The 16611-nt window shown below is 34.5% G+C and overlaps 1 protein-coding gene across 5 annotated transcripts in view; it reads left to right on the forward strand.

Moving 5' to 3' along the window:
- The window catches only part of LOC105484296 (contactin 5), a 1362583-nt gene that overhangs the window by 34336 nt on the left and 1311636 nt on the right, over positions 1–16611 (forward strand). The window contains exon 1 of one of the 5 annotated variants that reach the window (XM_071075497.1): positions 6964–10165. The exons of the other annotated variants lie outside the window; for them this stretch is intronic. The gene's annotated coding sequence lies outside the window, so the exon portion shown is untranslated. Of the gene's footprint in view, positions 1–6963; positions 10166–16611 lie in introns of those variants that run through there. 5 annotated transcript variants of the gene reach the window in all.

Raw genomic sequence — 16611 nt, forward strand, 5'->3', positions numbered from 1 at the left:
AAGAATGATCAGGAGCTCAGTTTTTATACATCAAGTTTGTGTTAGCTATTAGGCTGCTAAGAGGCTATGTCAAATAAGTGGTGGTAAAATAAACAAGTCTGACATTCAGTAAAGAGGTGGAGGCTGGAGATATATAAATATGACAGCCATAAACACACAAATAGTAGAGAAAGCTATATTCTATTGCTATATAACTAAATACCTCAAAAATTTGCTGTTTACATTTATATATATGTGTGTATGCATATATATATATATATATTTTTTTTTTTTTTTTCCTCACAGTATTAGAGTTAAGGAGCTATAACTTTCAGAGCTAAGTAGCTTCACCACACATACATAGAAAGTTATGTGCCAGGATTTAATTTCAGAGATCTTTGCTTCTGAAGAGCCAGTTCAATCGGTCACAATCCCTGCATTCTCAGCTCCTCCTGGAGCTGTCTGCTCTTCCCACAGTTCCTCACCAGTCTGCTGTGTGTCCCTCTGTGCTTGCTTCTCCAATTTGGCCAGCTTCCTTTATCTGCCCAAAGTCTTTCTTCATTGTCATTAATCAAAGACTGGCACTCTTCCAGTCATCTGAGCAGGAGGAGAGGAAAAATGAAAAATGGGCGAGGTCCCACAGAGCTCAGAAAGATAATGAGTTCAAGACTCTGTAGACAGCGCTAAATGATGAGGATTGAATGGAGGTTGGGGAGAAGGGGCAACTGACGTTGGGCAGTTATATATATATATATTATATAATTTATAGTTATATATTATATAAAGTTACAATTTAAATATACATAATTATATATGTATATATTATATATACATATATAATTATATATACATATATAATGATGTATATATGACTTGTTTAATAAAGGAAAACATATTATCCCTCCCTCCCTCCTTCCTTCTTTCTCTCTCCTTCCCTCCCTCCCTCCTTTCATCTTGTTTTTTTCTTTTTTCAAAGACATGACACTTATACTGGTCATTGGTTTTAAGCATTTGGGCAAGACATCCATTTTATAATTTGAAAATTTATTGCAATGAGGATTGATCGTATTTATTTACTAAATGGATGGGTAGACCTTGTTAATGATTTTTTTTCTTAGACTTTCTTGTCCTTCATTATCATAGAAACAATATGTAGACTATTCTTTTAAAAAAGCCTGAACCATTGCTTGGTAGAAAGGGAACTGTACTTCATTTTACTTCCACTGTGCTCTATGACCCTCCTAGTGGAAGATGCTTCATTGGTTTCTACTACCAGCATGGAAACAGATTTTTAAATTAATATAATTTATTTCAGGAAGTTCTCAGAGCTAAATGTGCACAGGATATGGTAAATACTTTTGTTTAGTCATTTATGGGTCTGAATGAACAATAGGTTTTCTTCTCTGAAAACATTTGCAGAGCTCTTTCATCCCATTCAGATTTATCCTGCCGAATTCACACGACTTCACATTCTCTTTGAAAGAGTCCTTACTGCCAAGCATTATTAACTTTCCTATAGTATCCTATTTACAATCTGTATCTTGAGTTTCCAGTCTCTCTATTAATAGTTCTATTAATATTCCTATACTGTTTCATATTCTCTCATTAATAATAATGCCATATATACAGACCCCAGCATGCTTATTTTCTCTTCTTATTAAGGGATTCTACATATCCCCAAGGTTTCTTTTGTACATATGTGATGGATAAAGTTTAATTCCAGTAATATTATTACTAGTTATAGAAATGCCACTTGTGATTATAATAATTGCTCATAAAGTCATCTAATTGTAGAAATCAGTGGTTCATAAAACATGATCATAAGCTCACATATATAATTCAAATGCAATTTCATAGCAAGATGCATGTTTAGTGTATATTGTTCATTTGCTGATTTGAATTTATATTAAAATATTGATATTTAACGTGAGAACATGGCCTTCTAGACTGGTTATTTTAAAGTTAGTTAAATTCAAGCATGTGAAAGATAGATCAGTTTACATATTATACCAGTAAATATGGGTATGTATGGGCCTGTAAATAAACTGTTGGTTAGGAAATAAGGAATTTTGTTAACTATAACCAAAACAACAGCAACAATAAGTCTAACACTAGGCTGTAATATCAGAAAATCTCAATATCAGGCTTTCGAAGAAAACTACAATAAAAAGAATGAATGGAAATATTCAAGCTAAGAAATATAGAGAATCTTAAACATGTGCATATGCATGTAAAATGTATATTATCTGAGAAAGTTTTTATTTTAAAAATTTAGATTTATACGGGTTGTAGAAAGTCCACATATTGCAGAACTGAAAAGCAATTACACTAAAGCTATCATAGTTGAAAACATGGTCATATTCTGATTAATTATTAACTCGCTTATCAGATTGATCATTTCTATTAAGATGATGTGGTAATAGAAAATTTGATTAGTCTCAGATAGGAAGAAAATAAATGAGCTTAAAATATGGATTTTTTTATTCATTGTACAGAAGCTATGCAAGAAATTTGCTCATAGACCTATAGGGGACCAAAAAAAAAAAAAAAAAAAAACTCAGACAATGCATCATTTTGCATTGAATTTGAATACTTTGTTGTTGTTAAAAGCATGTAATCAAAATAAACTTAGTCTTCTGTCCCCACATTAAGATCTATTCCCAAATAGTATTATATTAAGAGTAAACAAAAATCTGACTCAAAAAGCTCTTCAAGGTGGTCTGTCTTCAGTGAAGGCTTTTGAAGAGGCAGAAAAGAAGTATCCTATGAGACAGTGCAAGTAAGATGTCCTGACTCATGTCTTCCCAATACCTCACACAGTATTCCTACTGTTCTAATCTCCCTGCGTCTCTTCCTCCAAACTCCAATCCCTCTGGATTTCCCTTCTTCCACAATGTTGTAACTCCACCACAATTTCTGAGTTTTTTTTTAAGTAGCATTGTGTAAATACAAATCACTTCAGATTCTTTAGGAGTTGTCCAATCCACCACTAGCCCATGATCCTTCTCTAAACACCAAATACCTTTGATCCGACAAGTTGCAAGAAATGACTTTTCTTTTAATGGCTGGGGGGAGAAGGAAAGACTTTGAATATCTGCATTTTTGTCTCTTTCTGAATATCACTGCATGTAAAAATTTGTTTCAAGAAAAGCATCCATGAAATATGCCTCTTCACATTTCATGAAGAATGAATGGAAATATTCAAGCTAAGAAATACATAGAATCTTAAATATGTGCATACCCAGAGATACCCAGGAGAGGACTCAGGATAACACTATCAATGAAATATGCCATATCATGAAATATGCCTCTTCATATTTCATGCGAAGTGTGAGTGTGTGGGGAGAGGGAAAGAGAGGGGACTGGGATGGCAGTATGTGGAAAGCTGTATCAGCAGCAGTGGTAGTGAAAATCTGACTCCGCCCAACTGAGTTTGCAAAGACACCAGAAGCTTCTGGGGTGTGCCCACCTCTACCAGGAAGGCCAGAGAGGTGAACATGGAATGTGGACAGACCTTGGCTTCCACCTATTGCTGCTGTAACCACTGTGATCTACTTCAGGCTCTCAAGTAAAGTTCTTAGACAAGATAAAAAATAACACACGCTCCAGATAAGTCTACAGGCAAAGCAAAATCTTCATAAATGGAATGAAGATGGTATAGACTTCGATGTGAGGACAATTTTCAGTTGGATTTGACTTCAAAGAGGAGACAATCTCTCTGAACTTGTGGTCAGGTTCAGTGGCCTCACGGCTATTATCCCAGCACTCTGGGAGACTGAGGCTAGAGGACTGCTTGAAGCCAAGAGTTTGAGACCAGTCTGGGCAATATGGTGAGACCCTGTCTCAGCAACAATAAAGAAAAATAGGCAGGCATGGTATCGCACATCTGTAGTCCTAGATACCTGGGAGGTGGAGGTGGGAGGATCACTTGAGCCCAGGAGTCTGAGGTTACAGTGAGCTATGATTGCACTGCTTCACTCCAGTGTGGGCGACAGAGTGAGATCCTGTCTCAAAAAAAAGTATCTGTGAATTTATAAACTACAGATTTGATAATTAAAGCCAGTACCTCCTGATTAAATTGGGCTCAGTTGAAGAACTTAGGAAGCTGTAGTGGAGTTATTCAAGATGAGGAAGAAAATCCAAGATCATTTTAAAGCAAATTATCTTTTCAAAAATGAGACTGTGAACCAGATTCAGACTGTGCTGATGGCTTTAGCAGATCTAACTAAATCGAAAGAATTCAAGACAACAAGCAATGTTGGAGCACAACAGGCAAGATGGTCTGATGAAAGAAAATCCAAAAGGGACAATTATAATTGGGTAGCATATGAGAACCAACATACCTACCAGTCTTTTAGATATAGCAGCCTACCTGGGAAAGGGATTGGGAAGCTTTTTTATGTATCAGCAAATATGTTGACCATTTAACTAGTAGCCTGCATTCTGACAGAGGACTTAAACAAGCAAAGATGTTTAGCACCGGTATGATGTATGGAAAAACACTAACATAACAGCCAGTATACCATGCTCTACATATAGGTCACAAAAACTTCTCTACTGGAAGTATTGTGAGAAACATTTATAACTCTAGAAATTGACTAGGATAATAGAGGTAGAGTGAAGGGAATAGGACAGAGATACCCAGGAGAGGACTCAGGATAACACTATCAGTCTACACTGCATGCAAGCATTGAAGGGGGGTACATTATCTGTAATGGATTTTAAAAACAATAATAAAATCACTTAAAGTCTGTCGCTTTTACATCACCACACACTAGTCATTCTAAACAATGCTACTGATAAAATGCCAGGAAGAATTGTTCTATTTACCCTCCTCCCACTCTTGATACATTACTAGAAGAAGTCAAAACCAGAATCCAAGAAATTATCAAATTCAGTATTTTAAGGAATCACTTGGCAAGGAAGTTGACAAGAAGTAGTAGTGAAAGATATGGAGATTAAGAACATACTCATCTTTACTTATGAAATAAAGAAAATAAAAGAATAAAAGACTAGGAAAAGAATTACATGTCAATATCACAATGACAGCCAAGGGAAGCAGTCAGAAGCTAATAGTCTAGTTATCCAAGTAAAGGTATCATTGAATTGCTAAACAAGAGAGGAACAGGGGTTTTAGCAAGGACAGTTTCAGGCAGAGAAGATGAAGCCAGATTTGCTGTCCTGGGATGAAAACTGAAGATTTATCACAGCCAGTAAAAGGAGCTTTCAAGAACTATTTATTTAATAATGGGAAGATGACGATAAATAAATGGTATCATTGGTTCGGGGACATGCTTCCTGTTTCAGCTGACAGGAGATTTAGGCTGTATGTAAAGCCAGGTGAATTCCAGAGGATTTCAGAGACGAGATTGAGGAAGAGCATCAAAGAACTAGGATGAAATAAGAGCTACAGTTCAAGTAACAAAATTGTATTGCTTACATTGTGAGTGTTAAGAATCATATAAAAGAAGAAAACTTATTCAGAAATGCGTAAATTTGAAGAATACAAGTTTAAAACAGAGTTTACTGAAAACTCATAAATAAATAAATAAATGTGTGAGCATATGTGTGCCTGCCTGTGTACAGAAACATTTTAGGAAACCATACACATTAAAGGAGTCATAATTCATTATATGTTCAACTACAAAAGCAAACATGTCTCCTCTTGACACTTTAGCCTCTTTGAGAAAATACTCTTTTAGACTACAGTATACTTTTCTTACTTAAATAATTAGCCTTCTTTTTGAAATTGTAAGAAGTTACAAATGGTTTTTGTTAAGAAAAATAAATTCACTGCTTAATTTCATGTCTCTCTAGACCCCATCCAATAAAAATGGAGTAAACTGAGAAAATAACCTCTACTGGAAACACATTGCAATTTGTGTACACATGTACATTACTAAATAAGTGTGCAGTTTTTACCTATTCAACTATCATATCACATAAATATCTGTGTGCCTGAGTATGCGTGACTTGCTACTGCCTTTCACTGTCTAATTGATTCATTCTTCCAGAATATATTGATTAAGTAGTACTGGATAATGTTAATTGCTGGGTCAAATTTACCACAACCTAGATTATCATCAACTCAAAGGAAAACTTCTTTATGTAAAATGAGTCATGAGTCACCCCATTTGTTCAGTTGTTTAGTTTTCATGCCCCTGTTGCTTTGCAACTCTCCACAACCAAGTTACATCATTTGCACTCTTCAGTCAATATGTTCTTACTACTTTTCTTCTGTCTTGTCTCTTCAGGAGCACTTAACTTCACTTATTAGCATAGCAGCTGCATGGGCATGATTTGCCAGTTCATTCTGTGTACACATTTATAATTCTATTGGCATCAAATCCTAAGTATTAGAATCCTTTATGAGCGGCATGTAGGGAAAGAGCAAACTGCAACAGAAAAATGTATAGAAAACTAAAGAAAAGTTTTTCATTATGAAGAAGAGCAGAGGTTTTGTCAGAGAACATAGTCAAAAGGCATCTGTTAGTCCAGAAGTAATTGAATACCAGCAAAAGAAGACTTTTTTATATATTTAAAGAAATGTGAGAAATGACTGATGACTTTATTTATTTATTATCCATCCCTTTATTTACCATCTAAATCATGAGTAAGGTTCTTATAGTCTTTCTAGCATTGAACTAAACTTGAACCCAAATGTTTCAAAATGAAATTTGTATAAAATATCACAATCTTTAATAATATATTTTATTTCCTTTTGATATATCAAGATTATTTTCAGGCTATCCACAAAGTATGCTGTGTCAATAGGAGAATAGCAAATTTGCACTTACTTAAAATATTCTTGTAAAAACCAGTACTTCGGAAGGGGATAGTATTATTTGCATTAAAAATTACCTTACAATTTTAGGAAGTCTCATATTTCTAGAGTTATGTTCAAATTAAATAATGTATAAATGTTAATTTGGTAATATTAAAATGTATATTTCATGTAAAATAAAAAGTATTTTAACTTTTAATAAAATTATCTGATCTAGCACCTAAAACTTAATGGTAATTTCCTAGTTTAAAAAAGTTTGCTTTTTAATTTGTTTTTTATAATGAAAACATTAGCACTCATTTTCATAAAATAAAAAGCAAAATGATACCAACGTAAATGCATTTCAGTTTTTTAATTAAACGCCTGTTAGAGTCTGTGTTTCCCATTATAGATGAAAATATAATTGCAAAGTGAGGATACACATAACAGAGTAAGAAACACACAAGTTAATGGAAAATATTCAGATTCACCATGACCATGTGCAAATCTGACCATTAGGAGCATTCTGTTCTCTCCAGGACTGTGCAAAGTAAAATGGCTTATTTTTAGTAGTAAATCACAGTCAGTTGTCCTAAAAAGGATGAAGGAAACAGAATTTCAAAAGTCAGAAAGGCATGAATAAGCACAGAAGTCTTGAGATTAGAAACAGCCTTCAAACACCAGTGAATCTTAAAACCATCAATAAATTGTAGAACACAAACATATCTCCTCTACCATCACCATCATATCTGCAATAAAAGGAAATGAATTATTTCATAGTGTTGCCATCTCTTTATGTTGTGTTCCATTAATAATATTTATTATATTATTAATAATATTAAAAATATTAATATTATTATTAATAATATTTAAAAGTTACTTACATGTAAATAGTGATAAATAGCTAAATTTAATATATACATGTTAAATAGCAATATTTACATGTAAGTAACTTTCGAAACTTAGAGGTGATTATTAACTCAGAAGTGGTCTTACCAAAAAGTGTTAAAGGCTACATGCACTTTTGAACCATACCATCTACACATATGGACAGATATGCAAACACAGAGGCCTCATTAGAATTGATTCATGCTTTATGTGACAAAAAGGAAGAGAAGACAAAAAACAGCTTGATTCTTTTTTTGAAGTTAAAGTTGAACTATAAATACAGTGAATGTGGGACACATTTTAAAACATACGCGTTTAGCATATTATTTTGATTTCATAGCTTTTAACTCAATATAAGTGTTTTTAAAATTACCTTGTTTTACTGTTGTGAAACCTGATAAAGCATTTTATTATTATTACATTCTCATCTGCTCACTAGTGATTGTGGAATTTTTTTGTAAATTAGCATACACATAAAATGATAAAGGAAGTTATATGTTGTTCATTGAATATAGATACACACATATGCAATATATTCAAATAACTTGTTTGCTAGTATTTATCCTTTTTTTAGGAGACAGAGTCTTCCTCTGTCAATCAGGCTGGAGTGCAATAGCACAATCTCAGCTCGCTGCAACCTCTGCCTCCCGGGTTCAAGCATCTCTCCTGCCTCAGCCTCCTGAGTAGCTGGGATTACAGGTGTGTGCCACCAAGCCCAGCTAATTTTTTTGTATTTTACTGGAGATGGGGTTTCACCATGTTGCCCCGGGTGGTCTCAAACTCCTGAGCTCAGGCAATCCACCTGCCTTGACCTTCTAAAGTGCTAGGATTACAGGCATGAGCCACTAGGCCCAGCCAGCTAATATTTATTCTAATAGCCATTGCTGCTGATCATAAGTACCTATAATGTTAGTGAGAGTATGGCTAAACAGACAAAATTAAGATCAACAGATTTTTCTCTGTTAAATACATGTGGAAATTGTCCATTCTTTGTAGCTACAACTGTTTTTAAAGAGTTTTCAGTAGATAAAATCAGTACCCAACTTGGATGAGGTGTGAATTAGTATTACATCAAGGTTATTCCCCAATGACCTAAGCCATGTATGTAAAGTAAACTGTGGCCACCATGACCACGTGCCTCTAAGATCTGACTACGGGAACCTAATTGATCAGTGGCCCCAGCTCTTATACTGTGAAATCCAGCACTGCATTTATGCTGAGGATATACATCCTACTCACTGCCCCCAACTAATTACTGAGCACAGCAGGAATACTAAGGCAAGCCAGCTCCTGGGAGGCATAGATCTCTTTTGATGGTGACTGTGATTCAAGGGCTTCTCACTGGCCCTGCTAAACTTTCTTAGAACTAGATCTAGGACCAGTAAAGGGGCTTTCATCCAAAATCACTTTCTTCCCTGTCTTCTGCAGAAAGATCAAACCTTTTATTTCCATGAGCTAGTTCCCTTAGCCTTCTTCCCACTTATTTTCCCTTTTCTATCATTAGGATTTCTCCAATAAATCACTTGCACATCAGATTCCTTTTTGGCATTTACTTCACCACGGACACTGACTAATACACAAACATATTGGTATCTTTGGAATTTAATGGAGGAAACTGCTTAGAAATCTCTCTGTAGATGTCTAAGATAGCACCAAAAAGTATTCTTTTAGTTTTTGAAATACTCTTGGCATACGTAGTCAGAAAATGTGGCAACCAGATCCTAATGCAGCTCAAGGCAGCCCCACAGTTTTATTTTCCTTCTCTTTAAAAAGCTATTGTTCTCCTAAAATAAATATTGGCAGTTCTGCCAATGGAGACGTGCAAGGGAAGCAGACAATCAATGTTGACTGAAAAAAAAAATGGTGAAATCTTCCATAGAAGCCTGAGAGTAGGAAGAATGGTTAAAGTGTCATCTCTGTCATTGAAATACAAGAATATACGTGTGGCACGAAGAGATATGTAGGAAAGTGCCATGTACAGTAAGAATAAATGGTATGGGAAGGAGATATTTTAGAGTATTCAGAGGAGAAGTAAAGTGAAAACTAAAATGCTTTAGAATTCAAGGGAAACTTCATTAGATCACTTTTGAAAAACTATAGTAATTTTAAAACTTCAATTTCTGCCTCTGTAGAAGCAGAATATATTAGATAATTTATAATGTCTTAAAATGAAGTCTAACTCTAATATTCTATGACTTATTTGTTAATTTGTTAAGTAATTAATGCAAAGGTGATAGGATTTTGCTGTGCCCCACCCAGAATCTCATCTTGAATTGTAATCCTCACAATCCTCAGAATCCCCATGCATCAAGGGAGAGATCAGGTGGAGGAAATTGAATCATGGGGGTGATTTTCCCCATGCTGTTCTCGTGATAGTGAGTGAGTTATCAGGAGAGCTGTTGGTTTTATAAGTGTTTGGTAGTTTCTCCTGCATTTATTCTCCTTCTTGCCGCCTTGTGAAGAAGCTGTGTTGCTTCCCCTTCACCTTCTGCCATGATTTTAAGCTTCCTATGGTCTCCCCAGCCATGCATAACTGTGAGTCAATTAAACCTCTTTCCTTTATAAATTATCTGTTCTCCGGCAGTTCTTTATAGCAGTGTAAAAATGGTCTAATTCAACAGTAGTTGCCTACTTTATTCTAGGGATTAAGCTACGAATCTCCTACAAGAAAGAAAAGACAAGTAATCAACAATTGCAATATAATGTGATACATACTCTGAAAAAGTATACCTGGAATGTCATGGGATATAGGATAGGAGTATTTAATTCCTCCCCGTGAGAAGTGGCAAGAAAGACATTTTAGATGAAAGCGGAGTGTATGGGTAGACTAAGATATGGGTTCAATTCCTAAATGGTCTAGAGTAGAGAAAGATAGCATCTAAATAGCAGCTTGTTTAAAGATATTAGAACAGTAGGGGATACAATCTATTGGAGACATTAATACCATGCCTTGAACAAAGGATGCAGGTGAGGAAGCAGGCTGGGTGAGGCAGGAGAAACAGACTGGCCAGTTCTTAAAGCCCTTAGGAAACCAGGCGTTTCATTCTCAAAGCTGTGAAGAATCACAGAGGAATTTTACTAAAAGAAGTTACATAGTTAATTTTGGCTAGAATCTCACTTTGAATGTAGTAAATCGTAAGTATGTCAAGGCTAGGCAGAGAAACTTATTAAAATTCTATACAAAATAAACTACTTCACAATATGGTGATTGAGTATATTTTGTTCGGGTAAATAGAAAGTATGAAAAAAGGCAGCGTGAGATTTCTAGAAGTTTGAAAATACTTTTTAAAATAATCAGAGCTCCTTTAGAATATGTGACCTTAACTGAGTAAATGAAAGAAATGTCCCTGTCTCTTTTTCTAGATTCTTACCTTGTGTTAGCCATAGTCCCAGCAGAGATTTCCCCACCTTATCTGGCATCATTCACGGTGGTTGGCGATGACTCATCCTTACCCTAATTTGAAAGCAAAAATAGGAAGCCAACAAAGTTGAGCATTACTAGCAGATTTAAGCTGGAAATTATCAGTGTGGAATCATTTGATAGAAAACTGACTTTTTCAGAGTTGATCCTCTAGAAAATGAGGTGTTTGTTTCCCCGAATTGATTCTTAGATTATAAATACAACCCTCCTTTCAGATAATTCCTTAAAGTATATTACTCTGAAATTTTTACTGTAACTCTTTATAACTTAGAAATGAACCAGGCGAGGGTAATGGGGCCAATGAGGGTCAGGTGAACTTTAAGTGGAGGTCAGAAAAAAAGTATGGGTGAAGGAAGATCGAAAAAGAGAGTTTGTGAATCAAGGTAAAAAATATACCCTGCTTCAGTTTTTCCTCGAAGTTGCCAATGGGGAGGTCAGTTTGCTGGATGTCTTGACATCATGTGTTTGTTTATATCTCTCCCATGCTGTATTGTAATCGTTTCTGTTATAGCGAATGCATTGCAATGTGATTATTAGTTTATAGGTCAGTACTTCCCATTGAAACACGCTTCTAGAGGACAAGTACTGTGTGTTTTATGTATTCATTCCCAGCACCTTACATCAGTACCAGATACTTTTCATGTACTTAATACATATTTGTTTTAGAATACAAAACCTTATTAGCACTATTTTTAAAAAGAATTTAGATACCTTGACAATGGCCTGTTTCTTATACATACTGGGTCTTTATCCTTTAGCTTAACTTCTCTTCCAGGAATTACCCTACTAAACATGTAAACCTCATGAACATCCTTTGCTTTCTGCAAACCCCTGTTCACACCAGTGCTACTGCTTATTGCAGTGCAATGGCGTTAAAGCCCAGCCTTCAGGCTTGTTTTCTGGCTTCAGCAGGGAAGGATTTAATTAGCCATTTAACTTCCTCAGGTGTAGGGGACAGAGCTCCCTCTTCTGCTAATGAGGTCTGCATTGCCAGCCAGCCACACTGGTTTCTCTCTTCAGGCTGCCTCTCTCCAGCACAGCTGGTGAGCTGGCTTCCTGAGGACCACTTAGTCCCCACTGGTATGAAAATGGCCCCGTCAAGAACTGTCCTGGCTGTGCTCCGGGCAGTGTCTTCCCCCTCCCTAATAACTTCAAACTGGTTGTGATTCCAGCATCTATCTCCTGTCAGTGACTGTTCTACTTTACTGAGTGATGAATCGTCTCGTCTTCTTTCTCTTTTTGCACAGGTCTCACCCTTTCTTCCCTCAAGGAGGTTTTGCGTGCAAAGGGAGTTTTGGTTTAGTTTTTGGTCTCTTTTTAAAAATTGGTATCTGTGTTCAGAAATAATGTTTCTTTACCTGAAAATAATTTTAAGTGGTTTCTATTAATAACAATGCAAGCAATACAGAAAAGTAAGGAGAAGAAAATGAAGAGAAACAGCCTGAGCCCCTATATCCAGACAGAATCATTTCTAGTATTTGGCAAGCTACCTCCATTTCCATATGCATGCAGATAAAAAAAAAAAAGATGGACCAAGAGATAGACAAATATACTTTTACGATAAATGAGATCTTTATATACATGCTTATAATTAAGTAAAAACAAGTATTATAGTTATATGATCTTTTATATACCACACCATGGTGGCCATTTTTAAACCTTAAATATATTTTACAGATCAAAGTATACCAGTGGTTTAAAATAACTTTTTTTTTTTCAAATCCACTCCAGTGGACCTCACTCAGATAAGATGTTTACTTCTCCCTGTTCAACTTCAATATTAGTATAATTAGACTAGAGAACATCAAAAAGAAGTCGCTCTGATAGAGCACTGTGAGTAAAAACTAAGAAGCACAAATAACAGTACTAATAGTGATATGGAAGCTGACTCTGAACCTGGAATGATCATGCAAATCATCTGTAAATCTTTCTAAAAATGCAGATACAGACTCAATAAGCCTGTGACGGGTCCTGATATTACACAAGCTTACATGGCCCTGGTTGTTGCTGTTGCTGGCCTTGAGACACTCTTTAAGCAGTAAGGCTTAGAGTTACAATACATCAGTCTCTTTGCTAGGATCATCCCTTGGGCTTATATTCGTGATCTCATTACCAAAATCTATAACTACTGCATGTATAAGTGTGGAAACTGAGGCTAAAAGAACATACAATATATACTAGAGGTCACTCTACTCTCTGCTTAAAAATAGGTGAATTTAGACCTGTCTGAATCCAAACAGAGGTTTTTTTGTTTTGTTTTGTTTTGTTTCCCTGTCATGTAAAGTACACTAATGCTTCTTTCTGGAAAGCCCAGTGCTGAAAGTGATTAGGTTAAAATCTATAGCATCATTAAATTATGCATAAACTAAAAATGTCAAAAGAGTCCATAAAACTAGAACAAAGGGTTATCTTAAAAAACAAAATGAAAAAATTGCACAGGTTAAACATCAATAGAATTTTGCACATAATATATGGATCAAGGAAACATTTTTAAAAGACTGCAAATTTATGAATATCACAGAGGAAATTACAATTTGCAAAAGCTGGAATATATCTAACCTGTTTAACATCAGAGAAATTTTATAGTCCCTGTATAAACTACGTACTTCATATATATTTGTCCTATAAATTATATTTTTATTTTTACTTCATAAAGTCTAGAGTAACTGTTGCTTAGTCATATCATTTGCTTTATTTATGAACAGCATTTCAGTATGTTAAGTGAAGTCAATCCTAAAGATTAAGTTTGTTGTCACTATCTTAAACCTAGATAAATTGGACAAATTCCATGAAAAACACATTTATCAAAATTGGCACAGGAAGAAATAGGAAATATAAATACTCCAGCATCAAAAGCCTTCCCACAAGAAAAGTTTAAGCTAAGGTATAAAGGTTTTAAGCTGTTCACTGGTGAATACAATAAAAAAAATGAAGGAAGTAATCATACAATCAAACTTTTTCACAACACATTTAACAAATGACCCCAAAAGAAAATTAGCTGCAAAAGTACATAGTGTATATTTCCATTTATATGCAGCTGAACAATGGCAAAACTACTCAATGGTGATAGAAAAGTGACAGTTGATTATAAAGGGTTTGGAATGAATGGGAAGGGAGTTGAGGGAACTTTGGTTATGAAATTATTAAGTTGTCAAAAGTATATGCTCATTTTCCAGAACTCAAGAATTTGCACATTTCCCAACTGAATTTCCTTAAGACAAAAATAAAATAAGCTAATGTGTTCTCAAACCAATTCATTTGCATAGTAAATTAATAAACTAGCATCAGGTTTGGAAAAAATGATGTCATTGAGGCTATTCAATTGAATAATATCAAAAGAGTATCTTAAAATGTTTTGAATGATAAAATTGAGATTGATATAATTATCTGGTTTCTAATATGATTAACTTGAAGGAAAGAATACATATTTGCATTTAAAATCTCATTATGTTTAGTAGTTGTCTTATTTGTAATTACAACTGAGGTTGTACCTTAAATTGTTCCCTAATTTTACCATATTTAGGAATTTGAGTTCTTCCTCACCAAAATATTAGTTCTTCCAGAATGAATAATAAAATTTTTCACGTTTCTTATTACATGCTTACTGAATCTTTTTTTAGCTTGCTTTTTGTTTTAATTTCTGTGCTTTTTTAAAAATTGAGTTATAATATATACTCAGAAAAGTTTGCAAATCTTAAGTGCACCATTCAATGAATGTTTACATATGATACACCTTTGTAACTATCTCCATGATCAAGATGTTTATGCTTTCTGTATCTCAAATGATTCCTTTGTGCTTTATTCTGGCCAATAACCTCTCTCCCACCCCTGAAAGTAATCACCATTTGACTTCTATCACTGTATTAGTTTTGCCTGTTTCTGAACTTCATATAAATGAAATGTCTCTGCAAAGGAGATGAACTCATTCCTTTTTATGGCTGCATAGTATTCCATGGTATATATGTGCCATATTTTCTTTATCCAGTCTATCTTCCAAGTCTTTGCTATTGTAAATAGTGCTGCAATAAACATACGTGTGCATATGTCTTGATAGCAGAATTATTTATAATCTTTTGAGTATATACTCATTAATGGAACTGCTGAATCAAATGCTATTTCTGGTTCTAGATCCTTGAGGAATCACTACACTGTGTTTCACAATGGTTGAACTTATTTACACTCTCACCAACAGTGTAAAAGCATTCCCCATTTCTCTACAACTTCATCAACATCTGTTGTTTCCAGATTTTTCAATGATTGCCATTCTAAGTGGCATGAGATGTTATCTCATTGTGGTTTTGATTTGTATTTCTCTAATGACAGTGATAATGAGCTTTTTTTCATATGTTTGTTGGCCACATAAATGTCTTCTTTTGAGAAGTGTCTGTTCATATACTTCACCCACTTTTTGATGGGGTTGTTTGTTTTTTTCTTGTGAAATTGTTGAATTTCCTTGTAGATTCTTGATATTAGACCTTTATCAGATGGGTAGATTGCAAAAAATTTCTCCCATTCTGTAGGTTACCTTTTCACTCCGATGATAGTTTCTTTTGCTGAGCAGAAGCTCTTTAGTTTAATTAAATCCAGTTTGTCAGTTTTGGCTTTTGTTGCAATAACCTAGAACCATCAAAACTCTAAAAGAAAACCTTGGCAATACCACTCAGGACACAGGCATGGGCAAAGACTTCATGAATATTTTTATCTTTTTATTTTCTTAATTTATAGAGACTGGGTCTCTCTATGTTGCCCAGGCTGATCTCAAACTCCTTGGCTCAAGTAAACCTCAGCCTCCCAAATTGCTGGGATTACAGACGTGAGCCACTGCACCTGGCCTTTGAATCTTTTTAGATAAAACTTGATATCACTTATAAACATCTGTTTGCATCATGCATTTTTTATAAAGAGCACAGTCCGATCTTCAGAGGCTGGTATATATTTTAGAGTAATTTAAAAAGTGTGATTGCTAGTGCAATTCATTTCAACAATTTTTTCTTGAGTATCTACTATGTGCCCAGAAAGGCTCAGTAGATTCAAAAAGAAAAAGAAAAACATGCACCACGGCACAATGTTCTTAAATTACAACATGTATCAGCCAATAGACATACTGCTGTTAGAAACTAAAATAATTAGGATGATGTAAACCATGCTGCATTTAAAAATAGCAATGATATTGTAATCTTTTACTGCATAATATGATGTATACATAAGAACAAAAAATCAGATACTCTCTGTATATGTTCAAGCGGTACACTCATGTAAAAACAGAAGAATGCTTAGAATTGGTTATAAATTCTGCACTTTCATGAATTATTCACCATTTTTACAAAATCTCTAACAACACATCAATACTCTGCAAAGATTTGTTTTAAGTTTCTCCAATAACATCATTGAAAATCACGTTTTGCTTCTGAAACCAAATAAATAATAAATCTATTTTATATTAGCACATAAATGTTCACATCAATATGATTTATTTATTTTTCTGATGTATGGGCATAAAAACACTATTTTAAATATCACTAAACAAGAATTTTTAAAAGTATATATGCAAATACCAGAA

The sequence above is a fragment of the Macaca nemestrina genome, chromosome 12, assembly GCF_043159975.1.
Source record: "Macaca nemestrina isolate mMacNem1 chromosome 12, mMacNem.hap1, whole genome shotgun sequence".
Classification (NCBI taxonomy): domain Eukaryota; kingdom Metazoa; phylum Chordata; class Mammalia; order Primates; family Cercopithecidae; genus Macaca; species Macaca nemestrina.